General features: G+C 45.3%; 1 pseudogene; it reads right to left on the bottom strand.

Moving 5' to 3' along the window:
• The window catches only part of LOC137635686 (zinc finger protein 107-like), a 135,544-nt pseudogene that overhangs the window by 93,350 nt on the left and 21,000 nt on the right, over positions 1 to 21,194 (bottom strand).

Here is a 21,194-nt window from a genome sequence, read left to right as displayed (position 1 = left end):
AAAGTCTGGAATAATAGAAAACTATAATCAGCTGGAGAAGAGCACAATGAAAATAAGACAAAATTAGAAGTAATTTGTATTTTTCCTAACATAGAAACCTTTAATTATTTAAAAGGGATCATCTTTCGGCAAAGCTGGAAGACTAGCTATTAGGACTTTAATGCAAGGTGGCAACCACCCACCCACTAGGTAGTGGGAGGGTCGAAGGGGTATCCGGGATAACCGGGTACCCCCACTCACACATCAGTGATATGTCACCATTTTTCATTGCAGGAAGTTCTTACGGGGGACAAGTGATGGAGGGACAATTTGTATGATTAGCTTAAGATATGAAAAATTCGTAGATAATTTGTATTTTTCATAACGATACAAAAATTAGCTATTCATTTAGGGGCATTAATTTCTGTGAAGCTGAAATAACAGGCCATTAAAATCTACCGAGGGGTTAACTACTCATAACGCTAGTTAGTGGGGGGGTGGGGGGGAGCTTGCTACCGCTCACACTCACACACCGGTGATTTAGCTCACTTTGTTTGGAGGTAGGACTTCAAGGGGTATAGAGCTGGCAGGCAAGTTTGTATAAATAGCTTAGGTATTAGGAAGGGTGGAGGTCCCTGCCAATCTTGCTTTTGGCTTCACCCCGGGGGCTCCTTATCTGCATATGTTAGTACTCTAAGTAAGGAGTCCTTGCGCCTTGTTAAAACCTTGCTAGTTCCACAGCCTATGCAGGCTTGTGTGTTAAGATATTCAGAAGTTTGACTGTCTAGGTAAAGTTATCAAGAGTCTTTTTGTAGGAGAAAACTTTTGTAACCAAGACTTTCCCAATACCACTTCGCCAGGGTATGGGGACGCAACAGTATTTGCTTAATGCTAGGTACACAATGGAGCATGGTTTAGCTGCAGTGGTTTGAGGTCAGCTTACGCAGAGAATCCAGGATGCTGCTTTCTCTACGAGAGGGTAGGATGAAGAAAAGAATAAGAGCCAGTCAAATCTTTTCATTCACGCAGACTAAATCCGGGTAACAGTGCCCTCAATCTTCTGCTACTTGTCCAATAAAGAGCCTGAGGTATACAACCAGCTGTTGTGCAGCCACCACACGACCGATAGAGATCATATCGAGTTCCTGTGGGTTACGTCTTGCAGGGGAAAGGTTGTGAAAGTCACTTGGAGCATTCACATCCTTTCTTGTGAAACCTGCATCACAGAGTAATCTGCTAAGGACCAGGGGCATAGCTATGCCCCTGACATCGTGAGTTGTCATGTTGAGATGATGTTTTGGTGATCCTCCTTTAGTCTCTACCAGTGCTGATGACAAGAGAAGGGACCCGGGTGAGCTGTTGCCGTTCTCTTAAGGTAGTCTCATACCTTCCCCTGGGTACAGTAACGGATGATCTGGATCGTCCGTTATCGAGTGGAGACTCGTGTAGGATCTGTCACCTCTGGAAACTGTGTCCGGCGACATACTCGGGGACGAATCTAAAGATTGCCTTTCGCCCTTCTCATTAATGGGCGATGTCGAAAGAGAGACCATGAAGTTCCTTAACTCGTATGGCTGCTGTCAGTGTGTGTAGGAACATTGTTTTCTTAAACCAGGTGAAAATTTGTTGCCTGGTGAAGTGGAACATAAGGAGGTCTCTTTCGAGACCGGAGAATTTGAACCATATTCCGAGAGGAAGGTCTATATTCCAACTGGAGAAAGGAAAGTTGTAAGTCCGTATGAGTTAGGGAAGGTCTAGCGATGAGAGGATGTCCTTCCTTTTAGTTTGTAGGTGAAGGATCAAGGTTGAGAGATCATCTTTACCTGTTGAAACTGAAAAGGGGGTCTTTTCCTCTGGCATATACTCGAGGATTCCGCTATTGCTGGAATAAAGGTATCGAATGGAGAGACACACTTTCACATGACACCAACCACACTAGACGCTATACTGCCTGGTAAGACTGATGCTGAGGAATTCCTCAGATATCTAGACAACTTTTTCGCAACTTATTGCGAAAAGCCTCTATGGGAGAGGAGGTACAGGGTAGTCTCCAGGGGCACAATCATACCAAAGCTATAGCTTGTGGTAGGTGTCAAAGTGGGTTGTCTGTGATGTGGAGAGGGTTCTCTTGGAGACTCTATCAGGAGCTGCAAAAGGTTTGGAAACCGTTCTGCGTAATGCCATAGCGGAACTATGAGAGTCCTTGAGAGGCTGACCGATGTTCTAGCCTTCATGAGTGCCCTTCTCCAGACAAAACAGAGATAAGACGTAAACATAATTGTTGTACCCACCGTTGTTGGCCTGTTTTGTGCCAATGAGCCTTGGGGTCTAGGGCTGGGGAGCAACGGCAGCCTGAGGTTCAGGAGTGTTGCAAACAGATCCCTAGTTGGAGGACACCGTAAAGTCGTGACTTTATTGGCTAAAGGTGATCCAAAGACCATTCGGTATACCTTATCTGAGATGCCGTGCACAGATTGTTGGTGAGTACATTCCTCTCGTCTGGAATGAAGTGGGCTGATAGTGGCACCAAACGGACTTTGGCCAATCTTAGTGTTTATACTGTTAGATGGGAAGAGGCTACGAGCAAGTTCCTTCTTGCTTGCCGATGTGAGCCTCCATGTGGTGTGTGGTGTTGTCGTCCATCACATCACTGAGTGGTCTGTTAGGAACCGATGAGGCTGCTGAAGGACCGGAAAGTTGACCTTCATCTCTTCAGAGATTTAAGTGAAGGTACTTTCGGACTCTGTCCAGAGGGCTGAGGTCGTGTGGTGCAGCACTTTGGTCCCTCCTCTCTTCTTTTGATGTGTTCTAAGCACAGCATCAAGTCCGAGGGGTGGCGAAGGATGAGAAGGTTATACCACTCTGTAGATTCTCAACTAACACCCATCCCTTGAGGTTTGTCCAAACTTCTGGTCCCATGGGGGTCAGAATGTCTGGGGGATCGAGGGGCTGATTCCAATCAGACTCAAGTCCCTCTGGGATGGGAGTTCTTCTCGTTTTGAGAAAGATTTCTGGAGACTGGTATCTAGAATCCTTCCCAGATACACCAGTCTTCTGGGAGGGAAGTAGGGAAGACTTCCACAGGTTTACCTAGATCACTAGATCTTGGTAAAAAGACTTCAGAAGTTCCGGTGTAATGCAAGGTTGCTACTGAGTCTGCTAAGGTCCGTCAGTCATCCCGAAACGGAGGAGACAGAAGCCGATCCTGTGAGACCAGGATGGGTGCAGCGGAAAGACCGAAGCACAGTGCCCTTAACTGGTGTTTCTTGTTTGTCTAGACTGAATCTTCAAACCTTCCTAGATGGATGGTTTGAGCCTGGAAGTATGTCTGGAAGTATGTGTCCTTCAGGTCCAGTGTGCAAATGAAGACCTAAGTTCTTAGCCCTTGTTCGAACTCCAACATAGTGTGGACATCAACCCAAAGGGACAGCTCCTTGCGCATCCTTTCGCATGGGAGATTGTTGATGTTGGGGTCTTGACTCGTGGTGTAAAGGATCAGACGCGATACCCTGTGTGAGGATTCTTCCCTGAGAGAGAATTCCTTTAACTGACAGAAGGAAGGCAATGCTTAACCCTACTATGCGCTCTGATGGGATTGATGCTATTCCTTACAATAGAATCAATCTGGCGAATGTTAATCAATGGTTAACAGTTGGGTATCGTGGTCAATGTGCAGTTGGAGAGTGCTCGCAAGTAATCCCTGTCGACAAGCCGCTGATGAGGGTTATCAATCGTTTGCCGATCACTTTAGTGTGATGACGAACAGCCAGTAGCGAGAAGTATGTTGTATACCTTCTGATCTAGGAAACTACGGGCAGAGATTGACTGGTAAGTCTGAGTCACGAACTGCAGGCGAATTGCCGATGATCGGTGAATCTGTGGTCTGTGAGCCCAGGAATGTAACTGACAGGCAGATGAAGGCTGTCTGGTCAGTCAGCCAAGGTAGGTAGGCGATAAATGAGTTGGTAATCTGCTTTGAGAGCCCTGAGAGACAGCAGAATGGTTTAATGATAGTCAGTTGGTGATGGTAAGCCACTGATGATCAGCGATCGATCGTGGACCAGTGATCTGTGAGCTAGAGATTAGCAAGCTGACTATGGTCCCTCCTGGTTGGTCAGAGATCAGCAAGCTTAAGATGGGCTGGTCAGAGATCAGCGAGCAGAGTTCGATGATCGAAGAAAGATGAGCTGCCCATCGGTGACCTAGTGATCAGCAAGCTGATGACTAGTTGTTGACTAGCAATCGTGATTGGAACGTTAGCAATCGGAGATCGTTAGTCATTGCAGGGACTAGAAGTCAATGATCAGAGCAGAGCTAGCAATTGGCGATCTGGTGATCGGCGAGATAGCGATCAGCAAACCCTAAACTAGCCATCAGCAAACAGTGATCTAGAGATCAATCTGTTGATGCTTTCTTGTTTGCTGATGGTGGTCAGTCAAGGAAAAACCGCTTCAGAAGAGACAGGGACCAAGGATTCCCCGTTTTGATTCCCCTTGGAAGATGGAATCTTCGGGATCTTGAATCCTTGTCTGAAGCCTCTTTCCTCTTTCCACGTCTGAAGGAAAGCACACTTTACCCCTACACGAGGAACAAAGGGAGTGCGGGTCCACATCGGGCTTGGACAAGAACGCCCCACACGACTTCCCTGCCATAGGCCCAGGACAACGGCGGGTATGCTCCATAACGCACAATCACAGTACCGCCAGACACAGGAACGTAGCGGAAAATGATAAGAGAAAACTAATAAACACAAGGGAAAACACGAGGGAATTAAGTTATAAGTGTGAAAGCACGAGGGAAAGCACAACGGACCACGAGGAAACACACGTGGAACACAAAGAGTCGGGGACACAAAGGGTCGCACTGAGATACGGAGAGCGTTGAGATGATATCACGACGCAACCAGAGAACTTACTGAAGGTCAAGACCCAAGCTAACATGAGGACTGCCTCGAGGCTGCCCTCAGGGCACGTATCCTTCCGCCTAGGCCTACCATCACAGAAAACGGAAGTAGGGTAAACTACACAAAACTCTGGTCAGTTGAGAGGAGGTTCCAGGTAACTCCTAAGAAAGTAGTTCGAGGTAATTCCCTGTGTTGGAACAAAGTTAAATTACAAATAATTATAATTTCACTTAAATAATTAAAAACCAATCGGAAGCGCAACCTAACCCGCAAACGGGAAAGGACCTCCCAAGTTAGAACACTGTCGGAAGTCCATGCAAGGTGAACAACCTTGCGAAGAGAAAGACCGAAGTCTATCTCGGAAAGGCCACACTCCCTTCCCTCAGTAATCAAATGTTCCCCGTGGAAGAGGGAAAGACAAAGACAACAGTTGAACGAGGAGGGTGGTCCAAACGATGAAGATTTCCCTGTGGTGGCGGCCGAGTCAACAGTAGGTTATCTGGCGACGGGAAGACCGATGGACAAGGGGGGAGAGGTCGAAAGGTAAGGATCCCCAGCCTTTCACAAGTGTCTTGAGAACCTGTCATATATGTTATCAGAGGCACAGCACAAACACTGATAAGTAAACTTACAACATTTCTATACATATATATATACAGTGATGCCTCCGGATACGAAAGTAATCCGTTCAGGATACGGTTTCGTATCCTGAGTCGCGTTTTACGTGTAAATAGCCTAACCTGTTCCAAGCCTAACGAAAAGACACCTTTTCTTCCATAAACACGCTAAACTGTAGTAATAAACATGCAATGCAGCCATTTCTATCATTCAATAATTAACCCAACCGTTAAAAACAGCCTAATCCATTCCAGAAACCACTGATATTATTCAATAATGTAGTTATAGCCTAGTTATCCCCCCCAAGCCCTACGAAACGGTCAGTTTTCTTTACTACTGTATAAAAGTTATGGTACTGTATGTAAAGCATTTGGATCAATTAAGGTGTATTGTCACCTGTACGTACACCTAAATTAAGGCTCGATACCCTGAAAAAAAGGTTACAGTTAATTAGTGTAACAAAAAAGTTGAAACTTAACTTTTGATTGAGACGATGTTCGACAGCGAAGTCGCGGCAGAGGAGGATGGCATAAGGCAGAAAACGTAACAAGTGACAGACTACGTACAGTAATTTACACACTTGACACATTAACACTTAAACTTTACGAAATAAAAAAATGGCAGAAATAATTAACACTTAACATTACGTATGGAAAACTATAACATGAAAGAAAAAATTACTTTAACACTTAATGGTAACATAAAACTTGAAATTAATTTTTTTTTTTGCTTTTTTATAACTTTACGTTTTTCATATTTTCTAAATCTCTTCTACTTCTTCATCACTTTCTTTTTTCTGTTTCTTTTCTTTACTTTCACCTTCTAATTCTTCATCACTTCCTCTTTTCTGTTTCTTTTCTTCACTTTCACCTTCGTCTTGGCCTACTAATACCGCTGGCCTCTTTAATATGAAACTATCCATTGAAGCTTGTTTCTGCCTACTTTTCAACACATTTCTAAAATACGTTAGGCAAACGTCATTGCAGTGTTGAAGCGCACGGTTGGTATAAACTTTTTCTGGATGTTCCTTTTCGACGTAGTCTGCCATTTTATGGAACCATGCGAGAATTTCCTTAATGTCTGCCGTCTTCAAAGGTGTAACATCCTCCTCATCACTGCTAGAGAACTGCTCTTGAACAACACTCACTTGCATCGTCTCCAACTCCTTCAGGTCGTCCGTCGTCAACTCCTCGTGGTGCTCCTCGATAAGTTCATCTATATCCTCGGCGCTAACTTCCAGCCCCATGGACGTACCAAGATGTACGATGTCAGCCACCTCAAACTGATGAATGGGTTCAGGATCATCAACGATCTCGGCTTCGCCTCCCGGCTTCCCGAACCCCTCGAAGTCTCGTGCAGAGACAGCATCAGTCCACAGCTTCCTCCAAGATGAGTTCAGGGTACGCCTCGAAACTTCCTGCCAAGCGAGATCGATGAGTTTGAGGCATATCACGATATTTAAGTGATCTTTCCAGAATTCACGCAGAGTGAGGTTTGTACTCTCTGTAACTTGGAAACATCTCTGGAAGAGATGCTTTGTGTACAATTTTTTAAAGTTTGAAATAACTTGCTGGTCCATGGGCTGGAGGAGAGGGGTGGTGTTAGGCGGTAGATATAGGACCTTTATGAAGGAATACTCGGCCAGAAGATATTCCTCGAGGCCAGGAGGGTGAGCTGGAGCATTGTCCAACACCAGCAGACATTTCATAGGGAGGCGCTTTTCTTCCAAATATTTTCGGACAGTCGGACCGAAGCAGACATTCACCCAATCAATGAAAAGTTGCCTCGTTACCCAGGCTTTAGCATTCGCCCTCCACATCACGGGAAGGTTCTCCTTGATGACTTTGTGGGCTTTGAAGGCTCAGGGATTTTCTGAATGGTACACCAGCAGGGGCTTTATCTTGCAGTCCCCACTGGCGTTTGCACAAAAAGCAAGGGTAAGCCTGTCCTTCATAGGCTTATGTCCGGGTAGCCTCTTCTCCTCCGCCGTGATGAACGTCCGACGAGGCATTTTCTTCCAAAAAAGTCCAGTTTCGTCGCAATTGAAAACTTGCTGCGAACTGTAGCCTTCCTGCAGAGTCAACTCTTCGAACGTTTTAACAAAGGCTTCGGCGGCCTTCGTATCCGAGCTAGCTGCCCCCCCATGCCGTACCACTGAATGAATGCCAGTCCTTTTCTTGAATTTCTCGAACCACCCCCGAGAAGCCTTGAACTCTGGGGGTTCCTGCTGGGATGTTCCTTCTCCTGCCCCTTCTTTGGCCTGAGAACGCACGAGATCACCGAAAATGGCGGAGGCCTTCTGGCAAATTGTAGTCTTAGTGATGGTGTCTCCTGAGATCTCTTTGTCTTTGATCCACACAAGAAGCAGCCTCTCCATCTCGTCATACACGTGGGTTCTCTTATTGGAGAAAATAGTGACCCCCTTAGAAGGTGTCACTGCTTTGATGGCCGCCTTCTGCTTCAGGATGGTGCCTATCGTAGATGGAGTCCGGCCATACTCCTTGGCGATCGCACTTAAACGCATGCCAGACTCGTACTTTTTTACGATTTCAAGTTTCGTCTACATCGAGAGCATTGTCTTCTTCTTCTTTCCTTCGGCAACATTCTTGGGACCCATGGCTACAGTAATACGTAATATAATACACTACGTACATTATATACAGTACTATGTATAGTAAACATTAATACAGTACAGTGCACAGTAACGAATGTTTAATAACGATAACACGTGGCGTACGAATGTACTGTATATTAACACTACGTCAAACAAGCGAAAGCACACAATGTCTGTTAACGATACCGCGGTCGGAACGAAAAGAGAGAGAGAGAGATGAACGCCCGTGCGTAAGCAAGCTGGGATAGTTGCCGACCAATAGGAAAGCAGGATCTTATGGCGTCAGCTAGCATCTGAGTAGGGATATAACCAATGGGTGAGCGGGAGGCTGTAAGTGAGTCTACCCAAGTTCAAAGTCTGGCGACGCGCGCTTTTTAAAATTACTCTCGGCGGAGAGTTGGGATCTCGTAAGGTTTTCGTATCCTGAAATTTTATTCGTATACTGGGGCATAAAAATCTTCAAATCACTTTTCGTATCCTGAATTTTTCGTAAGCAGAAACTTTCATATCCAGAGGTATCACTGTATATATATATATATATATATATATATATATATATATATATATATATATATATATATATATATATATATATATATATATATATATATATATACATATATATATATATATATATATATATATATATATATATATATATACATAAATATGTTATTTTCATTAGTAAAATAAATTTTTGAATATACTTACCCGATAATCATGTAGCTGTCAACTCCGTTGCCCGACAGAATTCTACGGAAGGGATACGCCAGCGATCGCTATACAAGAGGGGGGTGTACTCACAAGCGCCACCTGTGGCCAGGTACTGCAGTACTTCTTGTTGACACCACTTCAATTTTTCCTCGGTCCACTGGTTCTATGGGGAGGAAGGGTGGGTCAATTAAATCATGATTATCGGGTAAGTATATTCAAAAATTTATTTTACTAATGAAAATAACATTTTTCAATATTAAACTTACCCGATAATCATGTAGCTGATTCACACCCAGGGAGGTGGGTGAAAACCAGTGTACATGTATATCAAGAAGCTAAGTATCCCGTATTTCATATTATCAGTTATTCAAAATAACAATGAAATTACAAGTACCTGGTAAGGAAGTCGACTTGAGCCATTACTCTGCCTTAAATAAGTTCGTCTTCCTTACTGAGCGCAGCGTTCCTCTTAGGAGGCTGAACAACTCTAAGGTGCTGAAGTATCAAGGGCTGCAACCCATACTAAAGGACCTCATCACAACCTTTAACCTCGGCGCTTCTCAAGAAAGAATTGACCACCCGCCAAATCAACAAGGATGTGGAAGGCTTCTTAGCCGACCGTACAACCCATAAAAAGTATTCAAGAGAAAGGTTAAAAGGTTATGGGATTATGGGAATGTAGTGGCTGAGCCCTCGCCTACTACTGCATTCGTTGCTACGAATGGTCCCAGGGTGTAGCAGTACTCGTAAAGAGACTGGACATCTTTGAGATAGAATGATGCGAACACTGACTTGCTTCTCCAATAGGTTGCATCCATAACACTCTGCAGAGAATGGCTCTGTTTGAAGGCCACTGAAGTAGCCACAGCTCTCACTTCATGTGTCCTTACCTTCAGCAAAGCAAGGTCTTCTTCCTTCAGATGAGAATGTGTTTCTCTAATCAGAAGCCTGAATAGTAAGAAACTGAGTTCTTAGAACTTGGAAAAGAAGGTTTCTTGATAGCACACCATAAGGCTTCTGATTGTCCTCGTAAAGGTTAAGACCTTTTTAGATAGTACCTAAGAGCTCTAACTGGGCAAAGTACTCTCTCCAGTTCATTCCCCACCAAGTTGGACAGGCTTGGGATCTCGAACGACTTAGGCCAAGGACGTGAAGGAAGCTCGTTTAGCAAAAACCGAGCTGCAAGGAACATGTAGCCGTTTCAGATGTGAAAACAATGATCCTGCTGAAGGTGTGGATCTCACTTACTCTTTTAGCTGTTGTCAAGCACACGAGGAAAAGAGTTTTTAATGTGAGGTCCTAAAAAGAGGCTGATTGGAGAGGTTCAAATCTTGATGACATAAGGAACCTTAGGACCACGTCTAGATTCCAGCCTGGAGTGGACAACCGACGTTCCTTTGAGGTCTCAAAAGACCTAGGGAGGTCCTGTAGATCTTTGTTGGTGGAAAGATCCAAGCCTCTGTGGCGGAAAACCGCTGCCAACATACTTCTGTAACCCTTGATCGTAGGAGCTGAAAGGGATCTTACTTTCCTTAGATATAACAGGAAGTCAGCAATCTGGGTTACAGTGGTACTGGTAGAGGAAACTGCATTGGTCTTGTACCAGCTACGGAAGACTTCCCCTTGAGACTGATAGATTCTGAGAGTGGATGTTCTCCTTGCTTTGGCAATCGCTCTGGCTGCCTCCTTCGAAAAGCCCCTAGCTCTTGAGAGTCTTTCGAAAGTCTGAAGGCAGTCAGACGAAGAGCGTGGAGGTTTGGGTGTACCTTCTTTACGTGAGGTAGACGTAGAAGGTTCACTCCTAGAGGAAGAGTCCTGGGAATGTCGACCAGCCATTGCAGTACCTCTAAGAACCATTCTCTCGCGGGCCAGAGCGGAGCCAACCAACGTCAGCCGTGTCCCTTTGCGAGAGGAGAACTTCTGAAGTACCCTGTTGACAATCTTGAACGGCGGGAATGCATACAGGTCGAGATGGAACCAATCCAGCAGAAAAGCATCCACGTGAACTGCTGCTGGGTCTGGAATCGGAGAACAATACAACAGGAGTCTCTAGGTTATCGAGGTAGCGAACAGATCTATGGTTGGCTGACCCCACAGGGCCTAAAGTCTGCTGCAAACATTCTTGTGAAGGGTCCACTCTGTGGGGATGACCTGACCCTTCCGGCTGAGGTGATCTGCCATGACATTCATACCGCCCTGAATGAACCTCGTTACCAGCGTGAGCTTTCAATCTTTAGACCAGATGAGGAGGTCCCTTGCGATCTAGAACAACTTCACGAAAGAGTCCCTCCCTGCTTGAAGATGTAAGCCAGGGCTGTGGTATTGTCAGAGTCCACCTCCACCACTTTGTTAAGCTGGAGGGACTTGAAGTTTATCAAGGCCAGAAGAACCGCCAACAACTCCTTGCAATTGATGTGAAGTGTCCTTTGTTCCTGATTCCATGTTCCCGAGCATTCCTGTCCGTCCAAAGTCGCACCCCAGCCCGTGTCTGATGCGTCCGAGAGGAGAAGGCGGTCGGGTTTCTGAACAGCCAAAGATAGACTTCCTTGAGAAGAAAGCTGTTCTTACACCACGCGAGAGAAGACCTCCTCTCTTCGGAAACAGGAACTGAGACCGTCTCTAGCGTCATGTCCTTTATCCAGTGAGCAGCTAGATGATACTGAAGGGGGGGAGGTGGAGTCTCCCTAACACGATGAACAGGGCCAGCGATGAAAGTGTCCCTGTTAGACTCATCCACTACCTGACTGAGCATCGGTTCCTTCTCAGCATGCTCTGGATGCATTCTAGGGCTTGGAAGATCCTTGGGGCCGACGGAAAAGCCCGAAAAGCTCGACTCTGAAGATCCATACCCAGGGAGACAATGGTCTGGGATGGGACGAGCTGAGACTCCTCAAAATTGACCAGGAGGCCCAGTTCCTTGGTCAGATCCATAGTCCATCTGAGAATCTCCAGACAGCGACGACTTGTGGGAGCTCTTAAAAGCCAGTCGTCTGACGGAGCCGGACACAAGATCATGGTACTGCTGCACAGTCTGTGAACTGTCAACCATGGGGAAGCGAGGAAGTACAGTGACAACCCGAAGCTGTCTAGACTGTCTGGGTCGTACAGACAACTCCTTATCGGGTTGCTGAGGTTGCCGCACTGCGTCACAACAAGTCACTTCTGCTGGTTGTTGAACGTCTTCCCAGTGACACACTGACTCCGTAAACAAAAAAAAATCCTCTAACAAGGACTAAGCTTGGACTGCATGTCTTGCAACACAGCTCAAGGTCTATGGGAGCAGGTGTGGTAACAGACGGGGTTAGCGACTGAAGTGGAATCATTACCTTCCCTGGGAGCATGTTATGCTTAAATAAAAGTCCATAGGAGGCTACGCAGCTAAAGGCTCATCTCCAAATGACAGAGTCCTCAAGGGAATATCAGAAGGAGGGAGAAAAGCACTTTCTCATCTACAGGGACCATATCCGAGAAAAGCTAAGTTCTCTCAGTGAGGGTTTCACTGGTGCAAAAGCAGCAGACTAGAAGGCAACGTTATGAAACTGCTTGACAGTCTAGTGAGTTGGCAACAACCAAAGATGTGTGACTGAGAAGCATGCGGTAAGGTATGCAGAGCATGTTGTATGCAGAGCATGCTGTATGCAGAGCATGCTGTATGCAGAGCATGCTGTATGTAGAGCATGCTGTAAGGTAAGCAGAGCGTGTTGCATGGCGTGTAACATTTCTCAGAAATTCCATGACCAGTGCTAGAGTGAGTAATATCGAATTACCGTCCATTGAAAGTGCACGTGCCGAGGGAATTGATTTAGACTGTTTTGTTGATGAATTTGATAGCCGGCATGATAATCGTAGAATTAAGCTACACTAAATGTACTATAATCTACTTCACCTCAGGAAAGGGAAACTCGCCCTGTTGGCAACACTGCATTACTTCATGCATGCTTGCATGGGGTTTAATATCAACATAATATTACCTTACATTCATAACTCATGATTCATTTGTTTAGAAGATATTTTTGCCATATTTTGCGATTTGTTAAAAATATATTGCAAGGAATACATATATATTTTTATATAAGTAATACAAATAACCTCCATTATCATAATGTTTGTGTAGGCATACATGTATATGATTACAAATGCAAGTTATGAAAGTAATGAGGTGTTATTATTGTCATTGTTATTCCCAAGTTGAATGGGAAGAAGCTCAAGTTGAGGAAAAAATGGCAGATGCATGCGTTGAGGTGGCTGACTCATAGCATGAGGTTGCTGCCTCAAGAGTTGCGCTTGCTGTAAGGGTTGCGGATGCGCAGTAGCAGGTTCCTGAGGAACGAGTTAAGGTTCCTGAGGTGTGAGCTGCGAGAGTTGAGGTAGCGGCTGCGCAGAACGCAGTTCTTGTCTCGCGAGTTGAGGTTCCTGAGGTGCTAGCCTAAGGAGTTGAGACTCTTGCCTTGAGGAGGGTTTAGGTCGCTGCAGCGAGTGCTGAGGTGGCTGCCTCATTGATGGAAGAGGTTGTCGTACCTCAAGAGATTGTTGCCTCGCTGGTGGAACCGCAAGCGGAAGCGGAGGAAGTAAGGCATAAGACTCCTGCTCCCATTGCTGAGGTTGCCTTAAGGAAGGTTAAGGTTGCTGCACACCGCTGGTAACTGGCAACTCAGAACGCGGTAAGGTAGCCTGAGGAACCTCAACTTCGTACGCCTGGCAGACTGGACTGCGGAGAGGCGGAGCGTTCGCAGGAGGAGGTGTAACCTTCTCAGCCTGAAACTCACGCATTAAGACCGCAAGCTGCGACTGCATGGACTGCAGCAAAGTCGTCTTGGGATCAACAGACGATAAGGTCTGTTGAGGCAAAGCCTTAATAGAAGATGAGGTCTGTTGAGGCATCGCCTTACCTCTCTTAGGAGGTGTGCAGTCACCTGATGACTGAGGAGAGTCAGAGCTAACCCAATGACTGCATCCGGGTTGTTGAACTCTAACTTCGTACGTCTGGCATAGGTCTGGACTTTACGTTTAAGAGGTCTTGAGACCTGAGACCAGCGTTTTCTCCCCGAAATTTCTTCTGCAGACGAGCAAAATAAGGGCTCAATCGTCTGCGGGTGGGAGTGACGGTCTCTGTAAGAAACGCCCGCAACCACCGAGGATACTTCTGTGCGCCGATCAAGGCCTGCCGAACCCTTTTGCCCTTCGACATTGCTTCTCCCCTGGGCTTGGGAGCTTGCAAGAGGTCCCGGACTGGGAGGACGACTGGCACGCACAGAAGTACCCTCACGCACAACACTGACACACTTTGCGCTAATCACTTATCACTTTTGATTTTCTGTTTGCACTTATTTCACTGAACTCGAAACTTTAAGTGGTTTGTACCTGAAACACGCAATTCTATCCTTTCTCAAAAGTTAGTAATTGCGAAAACAGAATTACAATGTAACAGAAAAATCTAATGAAAGATAAATAATTCAGTGGCTGGAAAGAGACTAAACACTAGATCAAATAAACTACGTTTAAAATCTCTCACCGCATAAAGCTTGAGAACAAGAATAAACTCTAGAAACGTTTACCTTCTTCCCCTAAAGAGACTAGGGAGAAGAGCAAAAACGATAACAACGTTACTCGCTTGAACGAAACGTTTATCCTCCTCTTTCTCCCTCCGTCTCTATCTCTCTCTCTCTCTCTCTTGACTTAGAACCTGAGAGAAGAGCCCAATCATATATATCGTTAAAACATATTATTGTTAAAGGAAAAAACTGAAATATTTCCCAAAATGAAAAGTTCCTTTATTAGAATTAAAACCATTAAGTTAAGAAAGAAAGAACAAAACGCTAGACACGGTTACTCTTACTGCAACGTGACACCGTGAAAATTCTCTCTCTATCGTAACGATAGAGCGCAAGTTGAACGTTCTGAACGTCAACAACTGCAGAGACAAAACAAAACGTTAGTTCAACTTTGAAAACAGTACGAGACTATCAAAGAAATTCTTTCAAAAACATTAAAATAGCATAATATGTTAACAGGTAAAACCGAAATGACGGGCTCAATGTTAATTAACTTCGGTACCAAGAAAAGACCGCCTACTATTAGGAAAGGTCGAATATAAACAAATATAAAAATTAATTTTAATAAGTTTATAATAAAAGGAAGTTAATCGAAGAGGCCTATAAAAGGCGGAGAGATATAAAATAAATCTATAACTTTTGTTAAGCAAAATTAAGAAAGAGAGTCTATACTCTCTTAGACACCAACACTTCCGTCTAAGGGAAGGGTCGGCCATTTAAAGAGAGTTCATACTCTCTTCGTCACCATAATTAATCAAATTAATTCCAAAAGTTAGCTAAGCTAATAATAAAACTTCCTGAATAGCGAAAGCTGAAATCTTAGAGCAATACTTCACCAAAAACCGTGAACAAGACTCCAAAATTATAAGCGTATCCATGAACGTCTTGCCGGAAGCACGACAGAGGAAAAATTGAAGTGGTGTCAACAAGAAGTACTGCAGTACCTGGCCACAGGTGGCGCTTGTGAGTACACCCCCCTCTTGTATAGCGATCGCTGGCGTATCCCTTCCGTAGAATTCTGTCGGGCAACGGAGTTGACAGCTACATGATTATCGGGTAAGTTTAATATTGAAAAATTAAGAATGTTTTCATATATATACTACATATATATGAAAAAGGAAGTTAAAAGACAAAAATTAATGGCAGTCCAAATTAGGCGAGGAGGAAGAGCGGTTACAACTGGTCTTCATTCGAGCTAAAAGTAAAAGGAGTTAAATCACCAGTGTGCGAGTGGGAGTGGTATCAAACTAACCCCCTACCTTCCACACTAACTAGCGGCATGGGTAGTTAACCCTCGCTAAATTTTAATGGCTCGTCATTTCAGCTAAGCTGAAAGTAATACCCCAATTAAATAGCGTGGTTTGTATTCGTTACGGAACAAATATATTTAAATCTTAACTTCATTCTTGTGAAACCTGAATACAGTACAGTACTGTACTAAGAATGCTGTAAAATTATTTGACAAGAAATTCTCTCTCCAGAGAGACCAATGCAGATTGAAATGTTTGAGAAGAGCATTTGTGGAAATGAAAGAGAAACCAAATTTTTAGATATTTTTATGAAGATTCTCCTCTCAAGGACAATCCAATGAAACTTATATAACCTAAACTAATCACTAAGACCATAAGAGATTACATCAAGAAAATCACATAAATCTTAAAAATAATGATACTTTTCTACATTATTACTATACTTATGTTCAACAAACCAGAAAAAAAAGCTATCTCCGTACAATAGTACTTCTAAAGGGATTTTGACGTAGGAAAAATCTATTTCTGGGCGAAGGACCTGTGCCGCCCAGTGAATAAGCTCCATTTAGCACTTATTCTTAGGTAATTTACTGCTAAATATACCAGAGAAAAAATGTAAAGGAGTGCTATGTTAACTAGCTCGCTCACCTATTGGTGTCGGTATAAAATTGGGCGTATAATCCAGAGGTCCCGCACTATTTAGATTCATCCACGACAGAAACCCCGATAGAGGAGAGCCGTTCAACCTCACTCGGTACTACTAACAATGCATCCGCTCAGAACCCAACTCCTTAGCACCCAAAGTTTGGGGACTCCAAGGGAGAGGAGCTGGGAGGGTTCACTGGGCGGCACAGGTCCTTCGCCCAGAAATAGATTTTTCCTACGTCAAAATCCCTTTTCTGGGCTCGAACCTGTGCCGCTCAGTGAATCTATACAAGAGAAAATGTCACCAAACTTGCAAAATAAAGGAAAAAACATAAGCGTAAGGGAAATACAGGATGCTTTTAATCAGAGATGAGTACCAAAAAACAATTATAAGGGTATCTTAAATATGAACATAAATCCAATAAGGTAGGTATAATAATGCTGTGAGTGATAATATATACAGATACTCAGGAGTATAACAATTTACAAATATAATAACAGTATTCAGGTGCGAGACCAACGAATACAATAGGGTATAAATGAGGCAGGTAAGAGGGAGAGATAAAGAGACAAGGCATTAACCTGTGAGTTACTTGGGAGTAACTACACTCCCTGCGGCTACTGTAGAAAATTTTAGGGCTTCCAAATGTTTAAGGTAGTGTTTCTTGAACACTGACGGTGATTTCCACCCTGATTACCTGGAGAGGTCTGTAAAATTCATGTGGTGAAAGAAGTTCACCGAGGTAGCAACCGCCCTGATATCATGTGCAAGAGGAAAAGAGTCAGGGTTAGCTTGTTTAATAAAATACAAGATTTGTTGCCTGATCCCTTTAATAGTAATGGTACCGCCTTTTTCTCTAACGAATAGAGGCCCCAAGGAGTTAGAGGAGGTCCGGGATAAATAAGACCTAAAAGTAGTAACAGGGCACAGAGACGGATCTTGCGTGAGGGGAACAATTTTCCAGGAGGACCATCTGTTTTGAGGGTCTTCGTTCTTAGCCAAAAAGAATTTGTTAGGAGAAAGAAGGACCTCTCCCGAAGGCAGGAAGTCAATATGACCCGGGTCTCTCGACAAGGCTGCCAATTCAGAAATTCTTGCCCCGGAAGCCAAGCTCACCAGGAAAAGTGTTTTCCTGAGAAGGGGAATGTAATCACAAGAACTGTTAATGGTATCAGAAGCCAATTTGAGTACGTCATTAAGGAACCAGGTCACCGGGGTAGGACGAGTAACCGGTTTCAGTCTGGCACAAGCTTTCGGAATTGAAGCTAACAAAGAGTCGGTTAAGTCTATGTTAAAACCCACTAGGAAGATCTTTTTCAGAGCCGATTTAATAGTGGTGATAGTATTGGCTGCCAGACCTGATTCTAAAAAAGATCTAAAGAAAGTGACTGTAAGATTCAAGTTCATACAGTTCACGTCTGAGTCTATTAAAAATTTTCCCAACTTTTTAACTGCAGAGTCATACTGGCGGATGGTGGAATCCCGTTTATCCGATTCTAGGAACAAGGTGTTTTGAGGATCAATATTGGCACCATGCATAGCCGCAAACTTCATAAAGTCCATAAAGTTAGGGCGCTCTGAATGTTTGAGAAAGCGTACACAACGCGTGTTTGTACTATCTGAGACAGAACCGGATTGGGTATCGGGTGAGGGTATAGTCTCAACTCTCGCAGGAGAGGATACCAGTTGCTCTTGGGCCAGTTGGGTGCGACCAAGGCTACTTGTCTCTTGAAGGATCTCAGTTTGTCTAGAACTTTCAGCAAAAGATTCACCGGGGGAAAGAGATAAATCTTTTCCCAGGTGTCCCAATTCTGTGACATGGCGTCTGTGGCGTAAGCCTGAGGGTCTAGATTGGGAGCCACATATACTCTCAATTTGTGGTTGGATTCCGTGGCGAAGAGGTCCACTTGGAGACCGGGAACCTGAGAGAGAATCCACCGAAATGACTTTAGATCGAGTGACCATTCCGATTCTAGAGGGGAGGTCCGGGACAGGGCGTCTGCCACTACATTCCGGACTCCCGCCAGGTGGACAGCTGAAAGATGCCAACGGTTCAAGGCTGCTAGGGAGAATATGGCTACTAGAACATGGTTCAGAGGCCCTGACTTTGACCCGCCTCTGTTGAGGCAGCGGACCACCACTTCGCTGTCGAGGACCAGACGAAGGTGTTGTTTCTTGGGAAGAGCGAGACGTTTCAGGGTTAGAAGAACTGCCATGGCCTCTAGCACATTGATGTGAAATTGGCGGAACAAGGGAGTCCAAAGACCTTGAACTTTCTTGAGCTGAGAATAACCGCCCCAACCTGATAAGGATGCGTCCGTGTGAATGATTAATTTCGGAGGCGGAAATCGAAGGGGAACTGACTTTGACAGACTGTTTGCTCTTGTCCAAGGAAGAAGTCTTTCCCGTAGAATGGGAGGAAGGCGGACTTTCCTGTCCCGGAGCTTCCGGTTCGCCCTCGAACGCCAGACACGATTGATATCTTTCAATTTTGCCTTCAGAAGAAGATCCGTCACTGAGGCAAACTGAAGGGACCCCAGAATCCTCTCTTGGAGTCGTCTGGAACTTACTTTGTCTTTGAGAAAGCGTTTGGTGTTCCTTGCAATCTCTAACCTCTTGGGTCTGGGAAGACACAGAGTATGAGATATAAGATCCCATTGCAGGCCGAGCCATTGGAACTTCGATTTTGGAAGAAGACGGGACTTCTTGAAGTTGATCTGGAAGCCTAGAGATTGAAGATAATGGATGACTTTGTGAGTGGCTTTTAGGCAATTTTGGGAGGTGTCTGACCAAATGAGCCAGTCGTCCAGATAGGCTACTACTTGAATCCCTTGATTCCTGAGTTACTGAACAGCGACTTCTGCTAACTTTGTGAAGATCCTTGGGGCGATGTTGAGCCCGAAAGGCATCACCTTGAAGGAGTAACTTTTGTCCCCTAAGCGAAAGCCTAGGTACGGACGGAAGTGTCTCGCTATCGGGACGTGATAATAGGCGTCTGTAAGATCGATAGAGGTGGTGACGGCCCCACGGGGAAGTAAGGTCCGCACCTGCGAGACGGTAAGCATTCGAAACTTGTCGCATTGAATGGACAAGTTGAGAAGGGATAGGTCTAGAATCACTCTTCTCTTGTCTGAATCCTTCTTCGGGACACTGAACAGCCGACCTTGAAACTTCAGGTGTTTCGTTTCTTGTACGGCGTTCTTTTGTAAAAGATCCTGGACAAATTCGACCAGGTCCGGAGTGGAATGTTGACGAAATTTGTTCGGAGGAGGAGGTCCTTGAATCCAACTCCACCCCAGTCCCTTGGAGATGATACTGAACGCCCAGGGACTGAACCTCCATTTGTTGCGGAAGGCATAGAGCCTCCCCCCTACCTGCTGCACCTCAGTATTGGTTTGAGGAGTTGCCTCCACGTCCGCCTCGGAAGTTCTTTCCTCTGCGAAAAGCTCTTCCCCTGCCTTTGTTCTGGTTAGAACCACGGTGGTAGCCTCTACCTCTACCATAACTCTGGGAAGAGCTATGAGCCTCATACGACTGGTTAAAGGCAGGAGAAGTGGCGGAGGCACCAGAAAGCTGGCTCTTAGGAAGCAGAACGGTGACATAGTCGTCCGAAGGAGCCTGAGAGGTGGAAGGCTGTGCCGGGGCAACAGGAGATGGGGGAAGAGGCAGCCGGAAAATGGGCGAACCAGTCTGCTGTTGCCTGAACTGGGTGGAAGTATATGGACGGAGCTTCTTCCTACCCCGGGCTTGGTAATTTGCAGGGTCAGATTTACGTTCAGGAGTCAAACCCCAACGGGCTTTAAGGCTCTGGTTGACTCTAGTGGCCTCCGCCAAGACTTCCTCTACAAGGTCCTCAGGGAAGAGGTTTGAACCCCAACAGGAGGACCGGATCAGCTTATTAGGTTCGTGCCTAATAGTCGCCTCTGCCAGGACATGTTTGCGACACTTGCGTTTAGCAGTAGCGAAGTCATACAGGTCATAGTATAATGACTGCAACGTAGCCTTGTTGAGAGATTTAAAAATACTCTCAGTATCGTAAGTCAAGGCTATCGACTCCGTGGAAGTGGCCAGGTTCAGAGTACGGCCAACGCGTAGGCGAGAATCATACTCCTGTTTAATGAGGGATTCCGGGAGACGGGGAAGCCGCTCACTAAACATTACCGAAACACAGTCTGCTGCTAGCTTTCCAGAGGTAAATGTGGTATGGACGTTGTCCCAACACTCAATGCCTGAAGGAAGAAGGAGGGAGATTGGATCCACCTCTCGGATGGGAGGCAAGGGCTTCTCCTCCAGAGCATATTGGAAGGCAAGCTCTGCTACCTTATTGACACATGGAGTCACGGTGTTTTTGTCCATTAGGAACATTGTAAAGGAGCTCTTATAAGGCGTCAACATAGTGTTGGTGCAGCCGATGTCATTCAGGAATCTGGCCCACACAGATTGGGCCTGCTCTTTTGGGAAGATGACTGTCTCCTTGGGGACCTTGTCTAACCGAACCAAAGCTTCCTCGGTAAGCCTGGCATAACCATGAAATGGAAATGCCAGACCAGGAGGAAAGAATTCAAAGTCCTCTAGGGGACGAGTGCCAAGACCCTCCAAAGTTAACATTCCGTCTGAGAACGGGGAATGAAGAGCCATACGCCAAGGGTTGTTTTTGGCAAACTGCGGGAGCTTAGAGGCATCCGGGATGAGAGAGCTTTGGACCCGCTCCGGAGCACCTTGCTCTAATGCCCCAAGTCTCTGACCGATGTTAGAGAACATCGTGTCCAACTTAGACTGTATCTCTGATACCAACTTAGCCTGCATCTCCGACACGATGCGAAGCATGGCTGATTCGGAAAGGCCCGGGCTAGCAACAGGTGTGGCGGAATGAACTCCCGGGTCGCGAGACTTAGAGGAGGAGCCAGAAGCCTTAGAT

Source organism: Palaemon carinicauda, unplaced genomic scaffold, assembly GCF_036898095.1.
Source record: "Palaemon carinicauda isolate YSFRI2023 unplaced genomic scaffold, ASM3689809v2 scaffold16, whole genome shotgun sequence".
In the NCBI taxonomy this organism is placed as follows: Eukaryota; Metazoa; Arthropoda; class Malacostraca; order Decapoda; family Palaemonidae; genus Palaemon; species Palaemon carinicauda.
The sequence above is the reverse complement of the archived record's forward strand: the minus strand, read 5'-3'. Positions and strand labels throughout refer to the sequence as shown.